The sequence below is a fragment of the Pongo abelii genome, chromosome 7 (assembly GCF_028885655.2).
Source record: "Pongo abelii isolate AG06213 chromosome 7, NHGRI_mPonAbe1-v2.0_pri, whole genome shotgun sequence".
Taxonomy (NCBI): domain Eukaryota; kingdom Metazoa; phylum Chordata; class Mammalia; order Primates; family Hominidae; genus Pongo; species Pongo abelii.
Genome location: NC_071992.2, coordinates 133,478,441 through 133,504,545, shown reverse-complemented (window position 1 = coordinate 133,504,545; position 26,105 = coordinate 133,478,441). Strand labels below are relative to the sequence as shown.

The 26,105-nt window shown below is 38.4% G+C and overlaps 1 long non-coding RNA gene across 1 annotated transcript in view; it reads left to right on the top strand.

Moving 5' to 3' along the window:
• LOC129047516 (uncharacterized) overlaps window positions 1–25,377 on the top strand; it is a 253,448-nt gene extending 228,071 nt beyond the window's left edge. The window contains exon 7 of the long non-coding RNA XR_010141289.1: window positions 25,088–25,377. This is a non-coding gene — a long non-coding RNA (uncharacterized LOC129047516). The remainder of the gene's footprint in view (window positions 1–25,087) is intronic.
• The last annotated feature ends 728 nt before the right edge of the window (window positions 25,378–26,105 follow it).

The following is a 26,105-nucleotide window of genomic DNA, read 5'->3' as shown; positions in this document are numbered from 1 at the left end:
TGCAGAAGAATATATTTTCTGCCAGAGAAATTCTGTTTCTGTAAAACCGGTGGTGAAGGCTATTGTTTCTCTGGGGCCAGGCTGACTACTTCTCTTTTTTGTTTTCAGAATTATTTCAAGACCAGTTTTCTCAGCCATAGAGTATGTGCAGCAGAGGTCTGTATCTTCTGCACATTGATGTGCTCCTGTGCAACTGGATCGGTCCCAGTTCATGGCCCCAGGGCCAACAGAGACTATTAATGTTTTAATGAATTACCTTAGGAGCACCATGAAAAAAACAGTAAGAGTGCCAGCTTCCTTCAGGGACTCTGAAATCAGGAACATTTTCATCCATTGTCAGTCCTGCTCCCTGAAATGTTTTTCTTGTTAAATCTCAGCTGTGTCATCTTTGGCTTTTTTTGGCACTTCTATGCTGAGAGTAGCAGAGACATTCTTTGCTTTTTTTTTTTCTTCAGTTTTGCAATTCTCTAGTTGACTGTTGGGTAAGAATAATTTCTAGGCAATTCACAACACATTTAGAATCATTTAGGAGAAGAAGGGGCAAAAAGACACATTCAATCCATGATAAACTAAAATCATTTCCTATTTCCTAGTGAAATAAAAACCAGTTTTCAAATCTGATTACCAGTGTGACTGACACCGTGATTCAAGACTTGGACCTTCTATTGCATTCCACACCAGTTAAGATAATCACTTCTCAACAGTCACAAAGGAACCCAAATGCTATTGTGGTTCTCTAGGTGGATTTTGATTGCACTTGGGCACTATTTTAGGGCACTATTTTAAGTCTGGCTTTTTGGTTTGGTTCTGCCTTTGCTGGGTTTTCAGCACATGAAATCCACCTCTGCTGAAGGCATTGTGGGGAGCGTGGGGGAACCACTAGATGGCAGGAGTGCACTACCTAAAATGGGAACCGCGATTAAGCAGCAAGCTTTGGCATTTCTCTGAACACAGGCGATGAGGGGGTGGGGGAGAGGGTAGCTGACTATTGATTGGCCCAGTGACCCCTGTCTCTTCCTCCTCTTTTCCAACTCTAATTGCAATCCTGGATGCTGTTCTCCTGCAGCTTCTCAAGCACTTTGCCAGGATGGGTGGCTTTCAAAATTGTCCTGTTGGACTCCAGGGTGGGTCTGCAAGATGACAGAGCAGCTTTAGTTTAAGGTGTCTGAAAGGTTTTGTTTTGTTTGTTTGTTTGTTTTGTTTTGTTTTTCCCCAGCACCGTGGTACTGGCAATTGTTTGAAGAAGGTCCTAAATATGCCTGGGTTTAGGAGTCTTGGCTTCTATTGGGAATGATACAAGAGGTCAAGGCTACTTGTAATAAATAAATCCTGTTCTCTGCCACGATTGTTATTTGCTCATTCATTTTCTCTTCCCTTAAGTGTATATCTTTTTTTTTTTTTTTTTTTTTTTTTTTTTTTTTTTTGACTGAGTCTCGCTTTGTCACCCAGGCTGGAGTGCAAGTGGCGCAATCTCGGCTCACTGCAACCTCCACCTCCAGGGTTCAAGCGATTCTCCTGCCTCAGACTCCCAAGTAGCTGGGATTACAGGCATGCACCACTGCACTTGGCTAAGTTTTTGTATTTTTGGTAGAGACAGGGTTTCACCATGTTGGCCAGGATGGTCTCGATCTCCTGACCTCGTGATCCGCCTGCCTCTGCCTCCCAAAGTGTTGGGAGTACAGGCATGAGCCACCATGCCCAGCCTTCAGTATATATCTTAATATACTTGCCTTACTTACTCACTAGTTCCTACCATGAAACAGGTGCTAGGGATACAACCATAAATGAGACATAGGCCCTGCAGGAAGCTTACAATTGAGGTATGAGAGACACAGGCGGGTAGGCAATTAAGACAGGTGATCATTGCTACATTTAGGATACAGGACTCTTTAGCATCACAGATAAACTTTCTCATGGGAGTAAAGACCACAAGGACATCTCAAGGACAACTAAGAGTGAGCCAGGCAAATAGTCAGGAAAGGAAAATTCTAACCAAGAGTCCAACCTAGAGATGAGAAGAATATAACCCAACTAAAATGAGAGAGAGTGCTGTCACTTGGGGACTTAAGAAGTTGTCTAGCTGAAATATAGACAATGATGACAATGGAGGAGCAGGGAAGGAGAGCAAGTACCAGATTAAAAAGGGTCTTGCATTAGCCTAAATTTATCATATCCATGGGGAGCCAAGAAAGCCGATGTACAATGTCCTGGTCACATTTGCTCTTTAGACAGGTCATTCTGGTGGCAATTAGAGAACAGGTTAGAGGGAGGCAAGAGGGGAGCAAGTTAAGCTCAGCATTTCTGATAGCCACAACTAAAGAGTAGCCAGGATATAGAGAGAAGCCAGTCAATGGGAAAGGGTTATTAGGCGAATAGAAAGGATACTTGGAGATTTAATTATATATGTGCGGTAAGATAGCAATACAGGAAGTCCTCACGTGAGGTCGTTGATAGGTTCTTGGAAACTGCAACTTCGAGTGACACAATGTACAGTAGGTCCTCTAATAACATCCTTTTGTTCAACATAGTTTGTTAAAATGTTGATGAGGAAAAGGAATTGTTCTGTTATGCATTATGTCACTTCAAGTCAGTTTCCCAGAATCTAGTGATCACATTAAGTGAGGACTAACTGTATTCTCAAGAATAACCTCTTGGCCTTCATCTGGGGAGACTGCAGAGATTATTTTGCCATTAACTGTGTATAATACTAGGCAGAAAGTTAATTCTAAACCCTGATAATGTGCAGTATACTTTGTTAGAATATAAATAGCATGAAACTATGGTTATTTAATGAATATTCATTAATTCAATTCATTCATTCAAACAACATTCGTGGATCATCTACTTTTCATAAGGTAATATGCCAGGTCTGCATACCACAACAGGATGCCAAAAAGTTACTGTTTTCCAATCTTCAGGGGGCTTAAAGAACATTGCTTTCTTCTTAATAGATGATTTCTGTTGATTGATTTTTGCTTCTATTATATATTTTGAATTCTGACTACATATGATATTATTTTTAAAAGTCATTTTTATATAAACCTCATCAATTCACCTAGACAAAAATTTGCTTGGGGTAAGGCCAACAACCGTAACATTGATACCTCCACAAAAAGCTATTTGAAAATATTTGTTGAATAAAATGAAATACAACTATAATTTTTATAATTTCTAAAGCTACTTTTGACACATAGTTTAGGACTCTCCTACCATTGGTATTATGAAAATTTTTTTAAAAGAAAGAGAAAAAATAATTAGGTTGAGTTTCATCTAAAATCCTTTCCTTCTGGAGACATTCTCATAATATTGCAAGCAAGTAGAGCTGAAAAATAGTAGAGTAACTGGGTTCTATAATGTGAGAATTGGATATATTACTGATAGTATCCCTAATAGCTAGGAAACCTTACATTAAATATACATACAGCAATGACCCGCTGTTTGTATGTCCTTAGTAAACATTTGCTGAGGTCCTGTGTGGTGGCAGTACATTAGGCACTGCTGATAACAGAGTTAACAAAACAGGCACAGTCCCTCTTCTCATGATGCTTAAGATCTAGTGAGGACAACGGATCTTAGACAAGAAAATACACACATACTATATTCCCATAATGAATATGAACCTGTGTTAATCCACCAAGAGGTTTTTTGCTCATGATCACACATTTGTGGAGGAAATATGTAATAATGCTCGTGAGACAGAGAAAAACAAACATGAGGATGTGAATCCACTGCCTCGGTCATCATTACAGAGCTAGAATTCAGTCATTCATGGTCAAATGAAATAAACACCTAATGAGAAGAGATAGGTAGTCTCCCAGGCCCTTAGAAAGAGCCTCTGCACCAGAGGTGGCAAATGTACTAGGCTTCATCTCATTTATCAATTCGAATTGATTTGAAGTGGCTGCCTGGAGTGCCATGCTAAGCAGGACTTAGTGGGAAAGAGGGATGGTTTTTCAAATGAACAATTGCTTAGGAAGAGAGGGGGTGACACATGGCATGCATTTGTTAACCTTTCACTACACCATGGCTTAATCAATAATATTGACATATTTAAAGAAGACATGGAAAAGTTGAGATGAATGTCTAGAAACACAAGGATCAGAGAAGCAACCTAGGTTAGGGACCACGGCATTCCTGAATCTGGGAGGCCCTGATATTCAGGTCTGTAGGCAGGTGAATGCTGTTGAGGGGCAGGCATATTTGATCAGGCTTCATTGTGGCATCAGGACCCTTGAGAATCTATTTTTCTTTGCTCAAATTCGATGCTCAATGGAGCCTTTTAATTCAGCTGCTAAGTTCACCAAGACCAGGAAAGAAGACAGCCAGTAAGAAGTTTGGGGTCACTGGAAACAACTAAAATCCAGTTTCTGAAACTGTAAGTCAGAGGATTCAGTCCCTGGTTATGTAATTCATTCCAAGATCATGCCCTCCTAGAGTTTCTTATTGGTCAGTCTGGCCTGGCCATAAACATTGCCTCAAAGTGACTTTTTTTTTTTTTTTTTGACTTTGATGAACCCACATGAAGTTTTATCAGTTAGCCAAATAAGCTAATTTGTAAAATATATAACCAATGCAGAAGACTGATCACAAAAGCAAATTATTCAAGAAATTCACAGTCTTATGTTTGGACCAATACAAACTTTAAAAGTAAACAAATGTGACAATCGAAACATATACAAATTCAATTTTGATGATTTTTTTTTTTTGGCAAAAAAGTACTATTCATTTTCTCTTCTCACTGGCATCTTCCCCGATCTACTTGTAATTTCTGCAGAAGTCTGCTTTTGAATGTGTTTAAATGCGAATTCTAAGTTTACCCACACACTTCTGTTAATGATGTGAGAATTCTAATGTATTTTATTTCTCAGTTAAAAGATGAAGCAAAATGCAAATTTGAAGAATATTGAAGGAATTTTCTTCCTTTTAAAATACCTGGAACAAGTGCCATCCTTCAAGTTGAAATACACACCAAAAAAATGCCTAATAACATTTGCTACTTGGCTTTGGCAGTTGGCATTGTATTTTTTGCAAATGAATACCTCAGGATTGAGTCACAGAAACTGTGTGCCACATAAAAGTGCATGTGAAGTAACTTTCTTCACGAAAAAGAAGGGCTTGAAAACACTGTAGGCTCAATAAAACAGTTTTCTGATGGCTCAGCAGTCTGAGAAGTTCATTTGGAAGTGGGGCTAAAATGGAAAAGAATGGGAAGGAGACAGCATTTGGGAGCAGAGGGCACAAGACAGGTAGAAGGAGAGAAGGAAAAGTCATAATCAACCAGAACTTCAGGCAAGACAGGGTGGTGACTGGGTTAGGCATTATAGAATATTTGATAGATTATCTCAACTGTGAGCATCAGGCTAAGGCATTGATTCAAGGGGTTACGGTTTTCAAAACACAAGCCACATAAAGCATATTACAACCCCTGTAACAAATTTATAAATGGCCACAAATTTCTCCCATCCCAAATCAAGCAATGAGATTTTGTGACTTTTCCTATCCAAAGGTGTAGTCACCTCTCACATGGACTCTGCCAGCCACGTAACTTGTGTCAGCAAATGGGACCTCTGCACCTGTGACACAGAAGCTTGAAAAGCATGTGTGTGCAAAGGGGCTGGCTCTCTGGGAACATTACTTGAGACCTGTTCTATTCTATTGAAGGGTATGAGGGGCTGAACTGGTTCTCTATTGCTGCTATAACAAATTATTGTGAACTCAGTGACTTAAAATGCCACACACTTATTTTCCCATAGTTCTCAAGGTCAGAAGCCTAAAATGGGTCAGTGTATTAGGCTGTTCTAGCATTGTTGTGAAGAAATACCTGAGACTGGGTAATTTATAAAGAAAAGAGGTTTAATTGTCTCATGGTTCTGCAGGCATCCCAGGAAGCATGGTGTTGACATCTGCTCAGCTTCTAGTGAGACCTCAGGAAGCTTACAGTCGTGGTGGAAGGCAAAGGGAGAGTAGGTGCATCACATAGTGAAAGGAGGAGGGAGGGAGTGAGAGTTGAGGTGGGAGGTGCTATTTACTTTAAATGGCTAGATCTGGCAAGAACTCACTATTGTGAAGACAGCACCAAGCCGTGAGGGATCCGTCCTTGTGATCCAGACACCTGCCACCAGGTTCTACCTTCAGCCCTGGGGATTACAATTCAACATGAAATTTGGGTGGGGACAAATATCCAAACTATATCAGTCAGCAAGACGGCATTCCTTCTGGAAGCTCCAGGGGAGAATTCACCTTGATGCCTTTTCCAGCTTGTAGCCACCACTGGGATTCTTTCTGGTGGTCCCGTCCTCACATGACTCCAACCATGCTTTTTGTTATCACGTCTCCTCTGACACAGACTCTTCTGCCTCCTTCTTAGAAGGTTCTTTATGATTAGATTGGGCCTTGAGAATTCAGGATAATCTCCCCATTTCAAGATCCTTAACTTACTCCTCATCTGCAACGTTTCGTTTGTCATGTGACATCACATGTTTGTATTCACAAATGTTGAAGATTACAGCATGCACATCTTTTGGGAATCATTTTTCTGTCTACCACTGAGATCAAATACAGGAGAAAAAAGGAGCCTCAATCCAGAGCCTGTACCGAGGTACCAGATAGGTGAATGAGGCCAGCTTGGCTTTTCAATCCCAGTCCGGAATGGAGCCATGTCAGAGAACCCATATGGGATCAGCAAAAGAAAAAGCCATACTACAAAATTACAAAAAATAATACAAAATTCATTTTTAACTTCTTTTGGATTTGGGCCATATAATCCATAAGCCCTGATTTAAATAATTTATTTTTATAATAATTTCCATCAACCTTTTGGAAACCTGAAATTTTATATCTTTATTGGCAACAGTAAAATTTTGAAGAAGAGAAATAGCTTACAACTTCTTCAAATTGTCCCTCCCCTCATGGTACGAAAATTCATACCATTCTTATAGTGTACACACACATTATATTTTCCAACTTACCTATAAATATTACTCCTTTCTGAAAAGGTTAAGAAATAAGAGATGGAAAGGATTTTCAATTCAACATCCTAATAGTTCTCTAGTAAATATTTGGTTGTTTCTCTGAATCTCTATGTCTCTTTCTTGAAGTAATTTTAAATGCTAAGAGGTACTTGTGGCCCTTATCAGTGTCATTGGAAATTGTTCCAATTTCTTATTTTCTAAAATCACAGATGCTTAAAAATAGTCCTATTCATCTCAACTCTTGGAATCACAGAACAGTCTATATATACCACAGTCTCCCTGTGATGTTTTTATAGTCATAAGACACTTATGGACTACTCTGTTCCAATTAAATCATCATCTATCATTTGAAATTTGTGAAGCACTAATCTCTGCATTGGGCTCTATGGAAAGCCACACAAATCATGTTTAAAAGACAGGGTCACAACTCTCTAAGAAGTTCAATAAAATTTAATTCCACATGCTCATTGGGGGAACAATAAAAGGTCTCTTTGGTCCTTCATTAACTCAAATATTAAATACTTGATTTGCAACTCAAGATCCTGACTTTGAAGATTATTATTTTGCCTTCTAGGTCATCTTCCTGGAACTTTATCTTGAATATCAATTTCATTGTCTTGGAAACTGGGCAAATCTGAGATTGAAAACTCTTAGTTACATTTTTCTGTGGTGTTAGGGAGATAAACAGAGAGAGGAATATATATTCTATTTTCCAAAGTTTCTTTGATGAGTGTGAGCGACTGATCAATTCTGCTACATTTATGTCATATCTTCTAGCTTACCTGAGATTTCTCCCTCTGTGGCCATGTGGCAGTTTTAAAACATGTCTATGAATTATTTGAAATCTTGCACACTGAGAGGTGTGTTCTGTCTCCTCCCTTTTACTAATATCTAAGCCTGTCTTAGTAACTTTCTTGTAAAGAGTGGAATGCAGCTGCATAATTTTAGAGACTACGTCTGGAAAGGCCTGGCAGCTTCTGGTTGGATTTCTCAGGACACTCACTCTGGGGGAAGCCAGACACCATGTGAGAGCCCCTGAGACCACCATGCTGCACAGGCCCTGTGTAGGCTCTTCAGTCAGCAAATCCAGCTTAGTTTCCAGCGTGTAAAATCCAGCACCAACTGCCACCCATGTGAGTGAGCCCTTCTGATGTCCTACCGCTACAGCCTTCAGATGACTGCAGCGCAAGCCTGTATTTGATTACAACTGCATGACAGACTCTCAGTACCATCTACTCAGATAAACCCTTCTGTAATTCTTGATTGGCAAAATGGTGAGCAAAATAGAATGATAGGTATCTTCTATCACTACATTGTGGAGCAATAGTAACTAGAATAGGCTCAAAACAAAAAGCTTGAGTAGGTGTCTAGCTGCATTTAAATCAATTTCCCAATCAAACAAGGCCTTGTGAAAAAATTTAATTCTTGTTCCAAGTTCAGGAACCTGTTCTGCGAAAGAGGTATCTTGTTGAGAAGAGGCACTGAACCTGGGTAGTAGGAACCTAGGATTGTAGACTAAGAATTGTGACTAATTGCCGTGTGAATTTGATCAGAACATTTTCCCTCTAGGACCTAATCTCCTTATCTGTAAAATAGAAAGTTTGAGATAAATAATATATATGATTTATTCTCTACTTTAAAGTTTTGTAACTCTAACAATTTTTAAGAACCGTTGAGATGGACAAATCAATTCAATGAGTTGCTATGGAATATCTCCTAGAAAAAAGCATCCCATTTCTAAGTGTGATGGTTCACTTATAAATTTGTAAGAAGTTCTGTGCAAAAATATTAAAGAGCTTGATTCCAGGATTGGTAAATGATTAAGTTATCTTACATATTTTTATTGAGCTTTTAAAAGATGACAGTGATTAGAAAAAGCTTTCCTAATTCCACTGTCATTAACTCAAAGATGTTATATGTTATTTGCAATTACTTCAATGTGACATTTGCTTAAATTATTCATCATAAGAAACAGTCATTTATTTTCTTATTCATAAAGTATTTGAGCCCTCCATTTTCCAGATTATTTCTGTTTTCTTCTGAATGTGATCAATCTTCTTGTTAAGGATTGAGACAACTGGATTTGTGAATAACGATTCACCCTCACTCTCTGGGGATATAGGAAAAAGGAGCCTTTTGATTTTTTTAATTGGATGTTTCTGTCATATTTATAACTGCAGGTTATAACAAGTGGGCTTTTGGGGGCAATAAAATAACAAAGAATTAAATAGTTTTCAGATAAACAGGGGAATTAAAGATAGTTTTTCATGATTTCAGTCATTCCCGTAACTGCATGCCATTTCACATTTCATAGTGGTTATTATTATTTTTTTCATCTTACTTTATTGTTTCCTAACTTTATCTTACAGTCTGTGTGGACTACTCAAAGTTTAGTTTAAAATTACTGTTTGATTTAAAGATGTATTTTGTGAGAAGGAAAATAGTGTATTGAGATGTCCCCAAAAGGCTAAGGAAACACAGAAGAGGACGTAACTAAATCTGAAGCAGGGCCGGGCGCAGTGGGTCACGCCTGTAATCCCAGTACTTTGGGAGGCCAAGGCAGGTAGATCACCTGAGGTCAGGAGCTCAAGACAAGCCTGGCCAACATGGTGAAACCCCATCTCTACTAAAAATACAAAAATTAGCTGGGCATGGTGCTGGGCACCTGTAATCCCAGCGACTCGGGAGGCTGAGGCAGGAGAATTGCTTGAACCCGAGAGGCAGAGGTTGCAGCGGCCTGAGGTTATGCCACTGCACTAGAGCCTGGGCAACAGAGCAAGACTCCATCTCAAATAAATAAATAAATAAATAAATAGGAATCAGGTAAGGCTTCTGAGGGGAGGCAACATTTGAGTTGGGCTAGTAAGTGGCAGAGGGAGTTTTAACCCCCTAGTTCTTCCCATCCCCCAACTCTAGGTCTCAGCTCTGGACTGCCCGGCTTTCCCAGTTTCCACTCCCAGGTCTACTGTCTGGGTCAATCTGCAGATTATACCTCATTTCTTTCCCGGGCCTTTCTGGCCATGGCAAATAGGATCATACTAATAGTCATATTTTAACACTGACACCAACACTAGTGCCCAACACTAGTGCCCAACACTCACTGGGCCCTCACTAGGTGCCAGGTCTTTTATTAACAGGGAGATCACAGAACTGGTTGTCGAAACAGGGATGCCTTTTTAAAAACAACTTGATGGGGTATATTGACATACAATAAACTATATATGTTTAGTATATGCAATTTGATACTTGTTAATGTATGTATTCACCAATGAAGCCATCACCACAATCAAGATAATGAACATCTCTATCACTCCTGAAAGTTTCTTCTTGCCTCTTCATAATCTGTCCCTATTACCCACCAACAACCACTGATCTGCCTTCTGTCACTATGGATTAGCTTGTGTTTTCTAGAATTTTCTACAGATGGAATTGTGCAGTGTTTACTCTTTTTTGTCAGGTTTTATTCACTCCATGTTCTTGCATGCACCAATAGTTCATTCCTTTCCATTGCTGGGTATTATTCCACTGTATGATGTACAACAGTTCACTCATTTGCCTGATGACAGGCACTTGAGTTGTTTTCAGTTTTTGAATATTACCCAATAAAGCTGCTATGAACATTCATATCTAAAAATAATGATGGCTTGGATTTTGACAGGCAGAAAAGGCTGGATTCTTTTTAGCTCCATGAATCCATTTCCGTCTCACTCTGGATCTTAGCGGACACCATTCTTTATGTTTGTAACCCTCTCCTTTGAATGCCTCATCTGTGCTCCCATTTTCACTGTCACCTGAAAATCTCCATCTCACTCCTCCTGTCTCAGCAGAGACCTCACTTCCTTCCAGAATCACTTCTCTGACCATCAGTGAGTCAGGTACCCCCATGTATGTCCTAGCACAACACCCTGTACTTTGCCCATGACAGGATTTATCACCCTATATTGTAATTGCTTCTTTAATGTGTGCCTCTCTCAGGATTTCATTGAGAGCAGGACCATCTTGTATTTATCATGGTATCCCCAGTATTTTCATTGACTGGAGAAATATGTTCTAAGTGGTTGAATAAATGAGTGAATGAATGAAAGGTAAAGAGTAGGATAAGCACAAAAGGGAATTGAGAATATTCTATAATTAAGTTGTGGGGATGGCTGCACAACTCTATGCATATATTGAAAATCAATGGATTGTACAAACTAAATGAGCGAATTGTATGGTATGTGGACTATATCTCAGTAAAGCTGTTTATAAAAAGAAAATTGAGAAATAGTAAGTCATCCAGATGGAAGAACATATTACATAAGGCTAGAAAGAATCTTTAACATTTCAGCATCAGCTCTAAATGTGCTGAAAGATTGAATGATCAAAACTCAACTTACCATCCAAAGTCTTTATCCCAATATTGTCTTCTTACTGGATGCATTTACTTACTTTACTTATTCATTCTTTTTTACCAGTCTTCAAAGCATGTTAAGATTAGTTTTCTAAATGCTTTTGTTTCACTTTCCTGCTGTGAGTAACAATCTAATCTAGACTGGATAGCATAATAATTTAGGAGAAAAGAGGAGCTCATTCCATACTTGGAACCATCACTCTACAGGAGACCTGATACAAATATGAACTTCTATTGCCTGCATCAATGAAGGATAAGTGAGGATTTGGATTTGCCATGGTGTTAATATGGAGAGGAGCATTTTTGTGGACATATGGAAGGACATATTATAACTCAGTTATAAGAGTTATAGGCTGGGCGTGGTAGCTCATGCCTGTAATCCCAACACTTTGGGAGGCCCAGGCAGGCAGATCACCTGAGGTCAGGAATTTGAGACCAGCCTGGCCAACATGGTGAAACCCCATCTCTACTAAAGATACAAAAATTAGCTGGGTGTGGTGGTGCACATCTGAAATCCCAGCCACTCGGGAGGCTGAGGCATGAGAATCACATGAACCAAGGAGGCGGAGGTTGCAGTGAGCCAAGATTGCACCAACGCACTTTAGCCTGGATGACAGAGCAAGACTCCATCTCAAAAAAAAAAAAAAAGTTATAATCCACAAAAAAGGCATAAAGGTATTAATCATCAAAATAATCATTGAAAAAGGTCACGTCCTATGGTGTGAAACTACACAGTGAAGGTGGGTAGCAGCAGGAATATGAGACTAGAGAGCAAGTTGGTGTAAAATTCTTTTTGTGTAAAATTTCTTTGACCTGAAAGAGGTTTGGATTTTATCCTTGATTAAGGGACAGCCAACATTGGTTTAAATTAGGTTTTTAAGAAGGAATGAATGACTACAGGGTAATTGTGAGGATAAATGCAGTAACAGCTAGGATAGCATTTTGAACCCCTGGGAAGAGAATGCAGAATAAATCAAAATTTCTTTTACTTATCTAATTTGACCATAGCCTAAATTAGCCTCTCATTTGAATTCAAACTTCCTACACTCATCTCCTTTCTGTCTCTCGCCTTCTCTAAAAGTCTCTGGTTCCAAGCATAGCTTTGAATGTGTCATCATAAGTGCTCTCAGGACATCTTATTTTGTGAGTTTAGGATTAAGAAGAGATGTATGCTCTTGGCTCCTCTCCTTCTGGGAGCTATCTTCTATCACCACAGAAATTTCACCTCAAATTGAATGTTATTCGAAACAATCTGTCTTGAAGGGAGCCATGTTTTAACCCCCCCAATTTTTATTTGTTGGCTTGATTTTCATCCATAACTACATCTTGATTTCAACACTTTATTAGATATATATTTTATCCCTATCGGTAGGTTTTTTTGTGTTTATGACAATGCATATGTATGCATTGTGTGTGTGTGTGTGTGTGTGTGTGTGTGTGTGTTTAGTGTGAGGTGAGGGATTGTATTCCTTTATTTTGCCACAGAACTAATTATAGCAACCTTAACGGCTTAAAGCAACACCCACTTATTAGCTGGGAGTTCTGTAGGTCAGAAATCTGAACAGGCTCAGCCAGGTTCTCTGCTTACAACACACAGGACTGAAATCAAAGTGTCAAATGGGCCAGGTTCTTATTAGGAGGGTCTGGGGAAAAATTCACTTCCAAACTCACATTGTTGGCAGAATTCAGAATAAGGATATTCTTTTACATAACTGCAGTGCGATTATCAAAATATGAAAATTCAGAATTAATAAAACACCATTTACATCATCCACTGTAATATTCAAGTTTGATCATTTCTGCCAACAGACCTATTATAGCTATTTTCTTCCCCAGCCAAGGATCCTATCCAGAATCACATTGCCTTTATTTGTCATGCTCCTTCAGTCTTCTTTACTCTGTAGTAGTTCTTTAGCTTTTCTTTATCTTTCTTGACATTGACACTTTTTTAAAGATCATAGACCGGTTATTTCCAGAATGTTCCTAAATTTTGATTTTTATTTCCTGATTAAATTTAAGTATTTTTCTCAGGAACGCTAGAGACACAGTGTTGTGTCCTCCTCCACCGTGCATCACATCAGGAGGCATATGATGTTGATTTGTTCCAATATTGGTGATATTAGCTTTGATCATTTGATTACTGTGTTGTCTTCCAGTTTTCTCCACTGCAAAATGCCTATGTTCCCCTTTGTAAGTAATTTGTGGGGAATTACTGTTATACATAAATATATGTTCCTCATCAAACTAATTTTAGCATCCAGTGTTGATATTTGAAACTCCATCGTTTTCTCCACATTAAAGCATCTTATAGCATCCTACTATAAGGAAGACCTGGTTTATATATTTATTTATGTCAGTATGAACTCATAGATTCTTATTTTACTAAATGTAATCATTTATATATTTACTTATAGTGATGTTCAATTTGACCCAGATGTGGCCACGGGGGACCTTTCAACTTGTTCTCCTGCCCTATTGATACATCCTCATCATCTCTGAGTACTTTCTAATTTTTTGGTACAGGAAAATGTTGCAGGCTTAGCTTGTATTTAAACCCTAAAAACAACTTTTTCTCCAAAGAGGCCTATTGGGTTCTTAAAATGTTATTATTATTTTTTAAATTTTTTGTGGGTACATAGTAGGTATATATATTTATGGAGTACATGAGCTGTTTTGATACAGGCAAGCAATGTGAAATAAGTACATCATGGAGAACGGGGAGTATCCATCCCCTCAAGCATTTATCCTTTGTGTTACAAACAATCCAATTACATTCTTCAAGTTATTTTAAAATACACAACCAAGCTACTATTGACTATAGTCACCCTATTGGTTTTCAGAGGAGAATGTGATTTAGAAACTAGTCATAGGTGTGCTTATTGCTTCTGGTGTCACTTTTGTGGCCTTTGTGTTGAAGGAGCTTCATTCAATCAGTATTGAATCATATTTTTAAATAGACACCATTTTTTAGAACAACTTTAGATTACAAGATTGCAGAAAAGTTGAGAAGATAGTTAATTTGGACTTCCTTAGTGTTCTTCCTTAATGAACATTACAGAACTTCCTTAATGTTCTTTTCCTGTGTTCCATCTAGAATACCATGTTACATGTAGTTGTTACATCTCTTTAGGCTCCTTTTCACTGCAACAGTTTCTCAGACTTTCCTTGTTTTTATGTGACCTTGACAGTTTTGAAGAGTATAGGATACTTCGCTATTGGGTTTTTTTGTTTTTTTGTTTTTTTGTTTTTTTTAAGAGACGGAGTCTCTCTCTGTTGCCCAGACTGGAGTGCAGTGGCACTATCTCGGCTCACTGCAAACTCTGCCTCCTGAGTTCAAGCGATTCTCCTGCCTTGGCCTCCTGAGTAGCTGGGATTACAGGTGTGCGTGACCACACCCACCTAATGTTTGTTTTTTCTGTAGAGATGGGGTTTCTCCACGTTGGTCAGGCCGGTCTCAAACTCCTGACCTTGTGATCCACCCGCCTCAGCCTCCCAAAATGTTGGGATTACAGGCGTGAGCCACTGCGCCCAGCCGATGTTACTCTTATGGTTATACTGGGATTGTGTGGTTTTTGGAAGAGGACCACAAAAGTAAAGTGCCAACTTAAGCACGTCATATTAGGAATACATATTATCAACAGGATTTACCACTGTTGAAGTTGATCTGGGTCACTTTGCCGGTGTGTTTGTCAGGTTTCTCCACTGTAAAGTTACTCTCTCCCATCCCCACCTTTTTATACTGTACTCTTTACAGGGAGATCACTACTGGAAGCCCACACTGTGCTTCCCTCCTTAAGAGCAAAGTATTTCCATAAATTATTTGTAATTCTTCTGCCTGGGAGCTTTGTCTCTTCTCTCTCATTTACTTATTTATTTATTCATATCAATAAGACCTCATGAATATTTATGTTATACTTTGAGTTATAATCCATTACTACTTAATTTATTTTGTTGCTAAAATTAATGGTTTTCACTTTGGCCATTGAGAGCTCTTTCAGTTGGCTCCTCTGTCCCTTTGACATTCCCCTATCAATTTGGTTTGAGTTGATTGGTTTTTGAGCACTTCCTTAGTTTCTGGCACTATAAGATGCTTCAGGCTTATGTTGTATATTTCCTGCCCCAGTAAGCTTGCTTTTCACAATAGTATTTGTTAGTAATTCTAAAACTATATTCTGTGTAGGTTTGAGAAAATGAGTGATGTATTGTGGAGAATGGTAGCCAGGTCTCTCACTCTGAGAAAGAAGTTAGAAATATGGAAAGGAGAAAGAATAGAAGGTAACTTGTGGGTTTGTATTAAAATGTAATATTGCTATATAAACTCTTACGGTTGCAAATTTAAAGATATCGCTGGTGATACTCCTTGTCTCAAAGTCTGTTTGGCCTAATATTAAAAATGGTTTCTCCAACTTTCTAATACTTACTGTTTTCTTGGTATATTTTTTCCTATCCTTTTATTTTCAGACTCTTTTCATATTAAAAGCAAATTTCTTATAGATGATAATAGTTGGATTTTTTGTTTTTACTGGAAAATCTCTGCCTTTTAATGGAAATAATTAGTCCATTTACCTTTTATACAATTATTGAATCTCAATGCAGTTTTTATCTGCCCTATTCCCACCATTCCTTTGCAGTGCTTGCTTCTTGGATATGCTGCCTTACAAATTCCAGTCACATCAGAAATTTGTAATTACAACTTCTGCCTTCTTACCTTAGTGAGACCCCAATTCTTCTTGAGCTTCTTCTTCCTGGTCTGCAGCAGAGAAGTCTGAGTGATCATGATATTATTATGGCCCCTATGTTCTGTGTTTTTCTTCTTTCAAAGATTGCAGTACTATGCTGTCTGTTGTTCAATGCTTTAAAAAGTTGCCTCACATATTTTATCTATTTTTATTGATTGTTTTATTTTTTTAATTTATAATTATTTTTAGTGGGAGATCAAGTCTAGTAAAGTTATTCTACCATGCTTAGATACACAGATACCTAAACAATTCACCTTTTCAGCTAAATACAACAATAAAAATACCATTGACATACTATAAAGTCAAGTATTCTGGTTACCTTAATACATGGGTTGTCTTTGCAGATAAATCTCAAATAACTTTTCACTGATAAATTACCTGAATATCTTTAAATAAGACATTTAACCCTTTTAGCTGACTATAACTTTGGCCAAAAACAGGAAAAAAAAGGAAAGATATGTGGTGTAAGTGACAGAATATGGTTATTGTCCAAGAACACAGCACTTATATAAGTATGGTGCTTGGCTCTCCACAAGTTCTTTTACATACATTTCCATCAGGACTCCTGTTGGTTACAAAAGACAGAAATCTAGCTCAAAGTGAATTAAGCATGACTGGCTTATATAAACAACATCTCTGGGTATCTGGCTTTAGTTGTGTGATGGGGAATCTGTCTCTCTTCATTTCTTAGCTCTCCTTACCCCTGCATTGGCCTTGTTGGCTGACAATTTGACATTAGCAACTCTTGGCTTATATTCTGCTAGGTTAGCAAGCACAGCAAAAAGATAGCTTCTCCATCAGTCAGCAAATAATTATTGAAAGCCTGATACTTAGGGAATACAGGATATATACAATGATGAACTAGATAACTAATGTGCTTGCCCCCAGAGAGCTTACACTCTGGTGAAATGAGAGACACAACAAAGGTGTGAACAAGTAAAATAATTTGGGACCCTGAAATTAATATGAAAAAGATAATACAGGATAATGCAGTAAAGACTATGTGATGGATGCTTTTTTTGGTCATCCGGGAAGGCCTATCTGTGTAGGAGACATTTGGCTTAAGACATAAATGATCATGGGGAAAAGACAGCAAGAGAATGATCCAAGAAAAAAATATTGCAAATAGAAAGAATGACAAGTGCATAGCTCCTGAGATGGGAACCAACATAGCCTATTTGAGGTATAGAGTGAAGTGAATATGAAGAAATAACAAATGATGAGATAAATGAGGTAGGTGGAAATTAGATTATAATAGCTTTATGGACCATGGTAAGGAGTTTGGATTTAATCCTTGTTACAATGAAAGTTGTTGGAAGTTAGCCAAGTGATATTATGTTGCTGTCTTTTAAAATGATCATCCTGAAGACTAGTCGAGAGGAATTCCCAACAATAAACCAGGACTGAGAGTTATTAGTCTGGCTTAGGTGATGTGCCATTCTTAAATTAGTCACTATGGCCAGGCTAATGCAATGCTTTGATTGGCCCATCTTAGGTTATCCTATTTCTGAGGCCAAATGGTGAATTCGACTCCATCTGAACTACATGGACTGAAACTAGGAATGAGGGTGATGTTCTCACATTGAGGTGGTATTTCCAGAAGAAGAGTAAATGGATGCTGGGAAGATACAAACAACAAAAACACATCTGCTCATTATTCAGGTTGAGCAAAGAGTGGTTACTATTATTGTAAAAGTGTTGGAGCCCTGTTGTATTCTGGAAGCTATTGTTCTTACAGTCAAGAGAATTTATCTTGCCAACTTGAGAATAGCATCTAAACACTAAATACAAGTCTGAACTCTGAAGAAGATTCAGAGTTTCTTATCCACAAACATTTATTGAGTATTGATCTACACATTTAGGTTCTAAAATGATTTTCAAATACAGAATATCTCATTAAATAAGATGAAGATATGTTTTCTATTATTTTAATTTTGTAAATTATGGCCAAAGAGACCACATTTGGAAAAAGAAAATCTTGTTTGTTATTATGTTCTAACTGGGTGAGTAGAGGCTAAAATACTTGCATTTCTATAGCACAAATATTCCTTATAGGAAATTCAAATGTGTCTCATTCTTTAAGGATGTACTTCTTGAGCAACTTTGAGGAACTCAAATATAGTAAATCACTAGTATTCCTTGATATTCATCTGAGAATTCTGAGGGAAATAAACTGTGAAATAGTTGCACTGCCAGTAAGGATGTAATATATTCTCTCTATAAATAGCAACTCTCCTGAAGGTTGGAAGAAAAATTGCTAATGCCACACCGAGGGAAAAAAAAACAGAGGAAATGAAAGGAGATTCCAAAAATTACAGATCACCAAATCTCATCTCATCATCTCAATTCCAGGAAAAGTGATTGAGGGTTTAATTAAGTTTGGATTTTTGAGTAAGTTAACGAGAAAGAGTTTTACCCACAGAATTTCCATATAGCATTTGAAGTTGTATAATAAAACCTGTCTCAAGGAAAAACTGGTCTACCTAACTGGGAACTTTTATAAAATTCATAAAAAATGTCTGGTTTGTTTTATGGCATCTCTGCTGCTGTGGCTAAGGTCAGAGTATGAATAATTCAAAACACTTCTTTTTTCTTAATAAACAAAATGTTTGATGTTTGAGAGGACAGTGATTTTGGCATCCCACCTGATAAAGTCTCTTGTCTATTATTAGATTGCATCATCTACTGGTCAAAACAGGTAGTCATCATTCTTATCCACAAGCATTTATTGAGTACTTATCTGCACAAAGGACTGTGTTAGATGTGGAGGCATGAAGAAGCATGCGCCCTATCTGTAAGAAACCTGGTTAGAACACATGGCATTCACAATTCAGAGAGGAGAGAGCAGTGTGGGTTTGGTGGCCATGCTTGTATCGTTAAGGATGGTACATTATTTGAAGAAATAAGTAGCTGTCTAATCCATGTACAGAAGAGGAGTATGTGACTGGGGCCATGCCATTTTTGCTTTGTCGTCAGTTTCTACATGTTCCTCCTGGGTTAGCTCTTTTATTGCTACAATTTCAAATCCTCTTCCTATGTGTTAATGATGGCGTGCTTTATGTTTCTAGTCCAGCCTCTCTCTAGAGAAGATTCACATTCTGTTTCCTACTGCACATCTCTAACATGGGAACTTTAACTTCAATGTGTCCAAAACTCAATGCATTTTTTCCCTATACTTGGTTTTCCTTTCATATTCCATGTGTTGGTTAAGGGCACCACCAGTCACTACCAGTTTAAGCCCAAATCTCAGAATCATTATGGACTCTTAATTCTCCTTATACTTCCTTTACCCCATTGGCTTCCAAATTCTGACAATTTGACTTCCACTTGTTTCCTACTACATCCCCCTTTGCACCTGGTAATTACTTGTATTGAAGTACTATAATATGGTGTTATATGTATGTATTTGCACATGTGTATGTGAACTCTTGGTAGAGCCTACAGTTTCTTAGTCTTTGATCCATTCCCAGTTCCTAATGCCACACTTAGACCATGGAAGGTGCACATGAAATGCTTGTTGATGGAATTGTGTGTTAGACATCTATTATGTATTCAATCAGTTATTTAATAATTCACCCAACTTACATGTCTGAAGGACATTTCTGGAGGACTTGGATGAGAATTGTGCTTTCTTGATATTTCGGGCACAATGATGATTGAGACATCATCTGTCCTCTCTGGTAGCTCATAGAGGACAAGAAAGAACAGACACACAAACAAGTAAGATTGAAAAATTAAAGTCAGATGAACCCAGTCTTAACATTTATCTTTTTCAGTCTCAGCATGTGTATATGTGTGTGTGTCATCACTATCATTTGATAGTGATGTTGCATATTTTGCAATGATTCTCTCTCTCTCTCTCATGTTATTTCGATGTGGCATCAGTTAAAATGTGTTAAAATCTCAGGTTGAATTTGTCACTAACAAAGGACTTTGAAGAATAAAATCATTTTCTCTTAAAGGGCATGTTCCTGTGAATATGAATCCTGGCTATGAAAATGAAAACACCATGGGATCTTATAATTAAAGCAAATCTTGATAAAAATAAAAATTCATCTCACAACTACCCACGCTTGAACATAAATCAAGATGCAGTGAATTTAGGGACTGTAGCCAAGAAGTTAGCGATAAAAATCTGAGAATATTGATTATTCTAGGTACACTGAAAATTGACTTAAGAAATTAATTAAACACCCTAGAAAGGGGAAAAAACATTAGCAAACCTTAGTCTTTCCTAGAAATCATCTTATCTCAATCACTGTCTTTCAAGAAGAGGCTCTTTCAGGTAAGTGATAAGGTTTACCCTGTGTTTCCCTTGTTGTCTGACCACCTCCAGATCCACTTTGAAGACTTTTTTTTAAGGTCAAGTAAGTTCTAATAGCTCTTTTGAAGTATTAAAAACAGAAGAATATTCTTCAGGTTGAACCAGCTTGCAGGTTATTATACTGCCACTAAAAAATTGAAAAGGTTAATGATGAGTTACCAAAATGGAATTCATCTGCACAATGACAAAACTCAAATGTTCTCTGTGTTCAGAATAGGAGAAATGCTATTCCATTTTTTTTTTCAGAGACAGGTTACAGCACAAAGTAGGCAAGGTACATTGGATCAGCAGTTAGTACAGTATCTCATTTTAGCACACCATTAAAGTGCTTAAAACCTCCCTACTCCAAATCCAGCCACACCCAGTCTTAGTAAACGCTGCCTTTTACTTCATCCTAAAGTTGCAGCCATTGAGTTTGATGTCCCTTAACTGTCCTGCCAAAATTCATCTATATCCACTTCTGCCCTGTAATCCATTTCTTTCATTTCAGAGGCTATGGGAAGGGACCACCACACTGGGACTTTTTTTGCTGCTTATAAGAGAGTCTAGGAAAAAAAATGGCTTAAACAAATAGAGAGTTCTTTTCCTACATATCACTAAGATTAGGAAGGGATATTCTTCTTAGGTAGAGCTGGTGCAGAAGCTCTGTAGTAACAACAGTGGCCCAGGTGCCTATGATTCTTCTGTTTCTCCTTACTTAACACTTAACTTTCATCCAAAGACTTGCCTCATGGTATTAAAAAAAAAAATGTGACTGTAGCTCTAGCCATCATGTCCACATGCCTGGAGGTAAAGGAGGAAAGGAGAAAAAAAGTCCAAAAGATATCTTCCCACTTAGCCATCTTTTAAAGGAGATTTCCTGGACCCAACAATTTCTGCTTATATCTCACTGGTCAGCATTCTATTGCATGGCCAGCCCTATCTGCAAGGAAAGACAAAAATCCTTTAAAACTTGGCATATCACTACCTTCAGAAAAAAAGGATTCTGTGAAAAATATAAAAGGTAGCAATGAATTTGAGTAGGCAACTCATAGTCACTGCCATAATATCTTAAACCATTTCTTCTATCCTCAAACGCTCCCTTTGTTGAAATGCTAAAAAGACAGCAACGAGGAAAAGGAACTGAAGCTTTGGAATGAGAGAAACGTGGACTCAGACAAATTCTGAGTTCATGACTAATTAGCTCTTGGATCCTGCTCAGGTTATTTAAAATGCCCAAGCCTTAGTCTCTTCATGTATAAAACAGAGATGAAAACACCTATTGTGAACAACCTGTTTGGGAACATTGATGTAAAGAACTGGAACAGAGTAAGTGCTCAATCATTTGTAGACATATAAAAACCATAAAATGCTTTGATTCTTACTGAAACAACATGTCCGTGCCTTCTTTTTGCCCCTGCAGACACCTTTGTTTCCTACCTGTCAAGTAAATATGAATGTGTCCAGATTTCATTATTGGCTCACTGATCTCTTTATTCTGTGTTTCTCATCCATTATCTTGGTTTCATTTAGCACTCAAATGATGATGCCTCTCAGCTCATACTTCAGACTCAGATTTCAGACTCACTCTTGAGTATCTTCAGCTTCACACTCACCCCTGGGTATCTCCAAAGTGTCTGTAGTGACTTGAATAGTGAACCCCCAAAATGCTGCAGGACTTTTCCTGGTCACTTTTCCAGCTGGGGATCTCCGTGGCTGGCGACGTCTCCACCCAGGCCTTGCTTGGCACCAGGCCTGCCACAGAAGGCACCCAGTCAACTAGGCCCACTGGGCTGTGCTTGGCTTGCACACCAGACTGGATCCTGCACGCACTCATCACAGGATCCTCGCTCAGCCCATGGCTGGGCCAGGCATGCCCCAGCCCACCTGTGTTACAGCTCATACCTACATTCAGTGGTTCCCGAGACCTTGTCTCATGTTCAAGAATAATGGGATTATGCTCACAATTGAAGGGTAAGGAGGGCGGAGAAGAATTTTATTGAGCGATAGAACAGCTGTCAGTGGAGAGGGGATGCAAGGGTGATTCCTGCACCCAAAGTCAGGTGGTCTCTTCCCCCAGTGTGGCTGGGTCCAGGACTTTTGTGGGCTCAGAATGGGGGAGTGCATGCTGATTGGTTTGTGAGTATGCAAAAAAAGCTAAAACGAAGACACCACTCAAAGGTGAGCACAACAATGTGATAAAACCAATTAGGGAAGCGTAGGTATGTGTAAAATAGGTGAAGGCTGAGGATCAATCAGAAGAAAGCACGCCAAACAGGAAGAGATATTCTAAATCTGGTCTGTGGATTTGACTTGTAGCTTGGCTTTCAGGCTTTGAACTGTCTTTTGCTTGAAGGTGGAGTTTCACTGGGGACCTGTCCCTACCTACCTGGACATTTGACTGCCTCTTGCTGCTATCAAAATGATATGCCTCCCAGAAACTCAGAATGTGACTTTATGTGGAAGAAGGGTCCTTGTAGATGGAATTGAGGTAATGTTCTTGAGATGAGATCATCCTGGATTAGGGTGTGACCTAAATTCAATTACAGGTATCCTTATAGGAGAGAAAAGAAAAAAAAGAAGACACACAGACATAGGGGAGAAGACCATGTGAAGACAGAGGCACAGATTGGAAAGCTGCGTCTCCAAGCCAAGGAACACTAAGAATTGCTGGCAGCCATCAAAATCTAGGAGAGAGATATGGAACGAAGTCTCCCTCTTGTCTTCAAGAAAAATACAACCCTGTTGACACCTTGACTTTGGACTTCTGGCCTCCAGAACTTTGAGGGAATAAAATTATATTATTTTCAACCACCAAGTTTGTAGTAATTTGTTATGGCAACCCTAGATATTAACTAATCCAATATCTCAAACTGAACTCGTCATTTGATTCTATGAAAGCCTTTCTCTGTTCATACTTTCTAACTTGTTATGTGACACCACTATCACATAGACAACACAGCTTGTTATCCTTGACTTCACCCCCACCATTTGCCCCCTCACCCAACCAATTGCCAAACTGTGTATCTGATTAATTCTCTCATCTAGCCTTTTTCTCCAAAGTCATTCGCTACTTTCTGGGTTCAAGCTATTGTCCTCTTTTCTGGACTTGTACAAGAACTTCTCCATGTGTCTCCCTACTCCTAGTATTATCCCACTCAAATACAGCATCTGCACATTTGCCAGAGAGATCTAGCCAAAATGCAAAACCAACCATGAGCCTGACTTGCTTAAAACTCTGTGATGGGGCTTTGTTCTCTTCTGGATGAAGCCCAAGATTGTGCCATGGTCACCCTGCACAGTCCAACTTACCTGTGTCCCTTTGTACATGCCATTCCTGCTCTTGGCATATTCTCCTGTTCAGGAGAATGTACCAACCTTGCCATCTAATATCATTTACTATACATTATGACTTACCTTGTGCATCACTTTGTCTAAGAAGTCTAACTGATCTGTCTCCCAGGTAGGCACATTCCTCTGAGCACTGATAGTACCCTAGATGTTTACCTTGATCTGCAGGCTTTGCATGAGGTGTTAAATTTAAACAGATTAATTATGGTGATAAATAAAATAAAGAGTTGAACCACCCTGCTAGTTTGAACTCCTTGAAGACAGGAAACCTCCTTTACCTTCTTATCGCCATAAACCTGCAGAATGCTTGGTGGATGCTGGTGCCTGGTAGGCCCTCAAGAAATGACTGTTGAAGGACTGAAGAGCTTAAATATTTCCCCTATTAAACTATCAATTCTCTATCTCCATCCTTGGCACTCCCACTCAATTAGCAACATTGATGTCATGTCAAATCTTTTTCCTTACTGTCCATTGCAGCCAATTCATCCCAAGTCCCTAATTTCTTCTTTAATCAGAGAAGGTCTCTACAGAGACCTGAAAGACCAGTAGTTCAATGTACAGGCTCCAGAGTCAGAGAGTCTTGATCAAATTCTGGCTTTGCCACTTCCTAAGTCTATGACCCTGAACAAATTATTTAAACTCCCCAGGATTCCTCCATGCATCTGTAAAATGGGGATGATCATAGTACCTACCTCACACGATCACTACCATTTACTGGTCACTAAGAAAAAGGGATGAGATAAAGGTAGGGGAGTATATCAGATGAATTGAGAATTATACTGCTCTTTCCCTGACTTCAGTTTTCTATATAACCTTAGTAACTCTGTGACATATAGTCTTTGAGGTATATGTTAGTTTATTAATTATTGTTTTCCAATGGTGCAATAATCTTGTGCCCCTTCCTCCGTGTGATCTGCAAGCCTTGTTCAGGCCAGAACCACTTATATTTTTCCAGAATGATTTTATGAGACTCTCAGTTATTCTACTTCTTCTTACTATGTTTCATTCTTACCCTTAACATTACATGCCCTGTTTTTATATGAAGTATTAGATTCCTGTTCCAAAGTGTCATTTTGATCAGAATACCCCTTCTTTTAAAAAACTTTTAAAAACCTTCTAGTTTTCCATCAAATTAAAGTAAAATGCTTCCTCCTAGACCTCAAGGTTCTTATCAGATTGTTTTTCCCACAACACTGCTCTGACTTCCTGACCCTGTCAGTTATTGTCCACTTCATACGACATCCCTGATAGTTGCCTTAGAGCCACTATACATTTTTAGTCAGGATAACATTTTGGAAAAATATGAATGCCCTTATCTCCTTTGTATTTTTAGGTTCATGATCTTCTCTCCACTGAGGTTGAGGCATCCATCCACCAAGAGAAAATAAAATTTTACCCTAAGAAATAATTGAGAAGGAACAAGGTAATGTTGAACTTCTGACATCAAAGTAGAAATTATCAGTAGGAAAATAGCTTGCGGTCAGGTTTTCTGAGCAGGAAAAAATTTTCAAACTTCTCCTAGTTTCTATCTATTTGTAAAAAGATCAAAACATGGAGGACAACTGGAGTGGGTTCTATGACAGCTAGCCTGTGTGGTTTGTTGCCCTGGCTGGAAAGAATATACAACAGTGAAAGAGGGAAAAGCCCATTTTTTTTCTTTTTTTTTTTTTTTTTGTAGCATTAGTGGCTCATGAAAAGTGAATGGCACATGGAGCTAAAGCAATCAGTTGAGTCTGTACAATTCAGACATGGGTTGGAAGAAAGATATCTGGTAAATTGAGGGATATGCTGCCCTGGTTCCTGGCTTCTATTCTGTGAATAACATCAACAACTCTGTCACACAGAGTTTTGAGGTTTTGTATTTTATGTCTTTTCAATTTCATTTTCTTCTTTCTTGTAAAGCTGTAAGATCCTCCAGGGCAAAATAAGAAACAAAAAACAAAAAAACAAACTTCCCATACCCCATGGTTTGGCTTCTGAATTATCAGTACCAAAGAATGGGGAGTATATTTCCAATAACCATGGGAATCATCATTGAACTACTGGGTAGAGACTGCGAGATGAAAATACATCAATAAAACTTGAGAAAGATGTAAGATCCTTGTTTATGCCTTCAGGCTAACAAATGTTCATTGCCTTTCAAAGAATTGTGGCCATGATGGGTGTGTGAGGAAAGTCCACATTTTAGTCACCCATAGGTTGGTTTAAATCTTTCTGCAAAGCAATTTCATAAGTTGCATCTAAGAGCCCCAAGATCAACTGAGAATCAGAACAACTATTTATGCTAAGAAATGGTTATGTGGACTGTGGCTAGATAGATTTAGTAATAAATAATTGATGAAAAGGCAGAA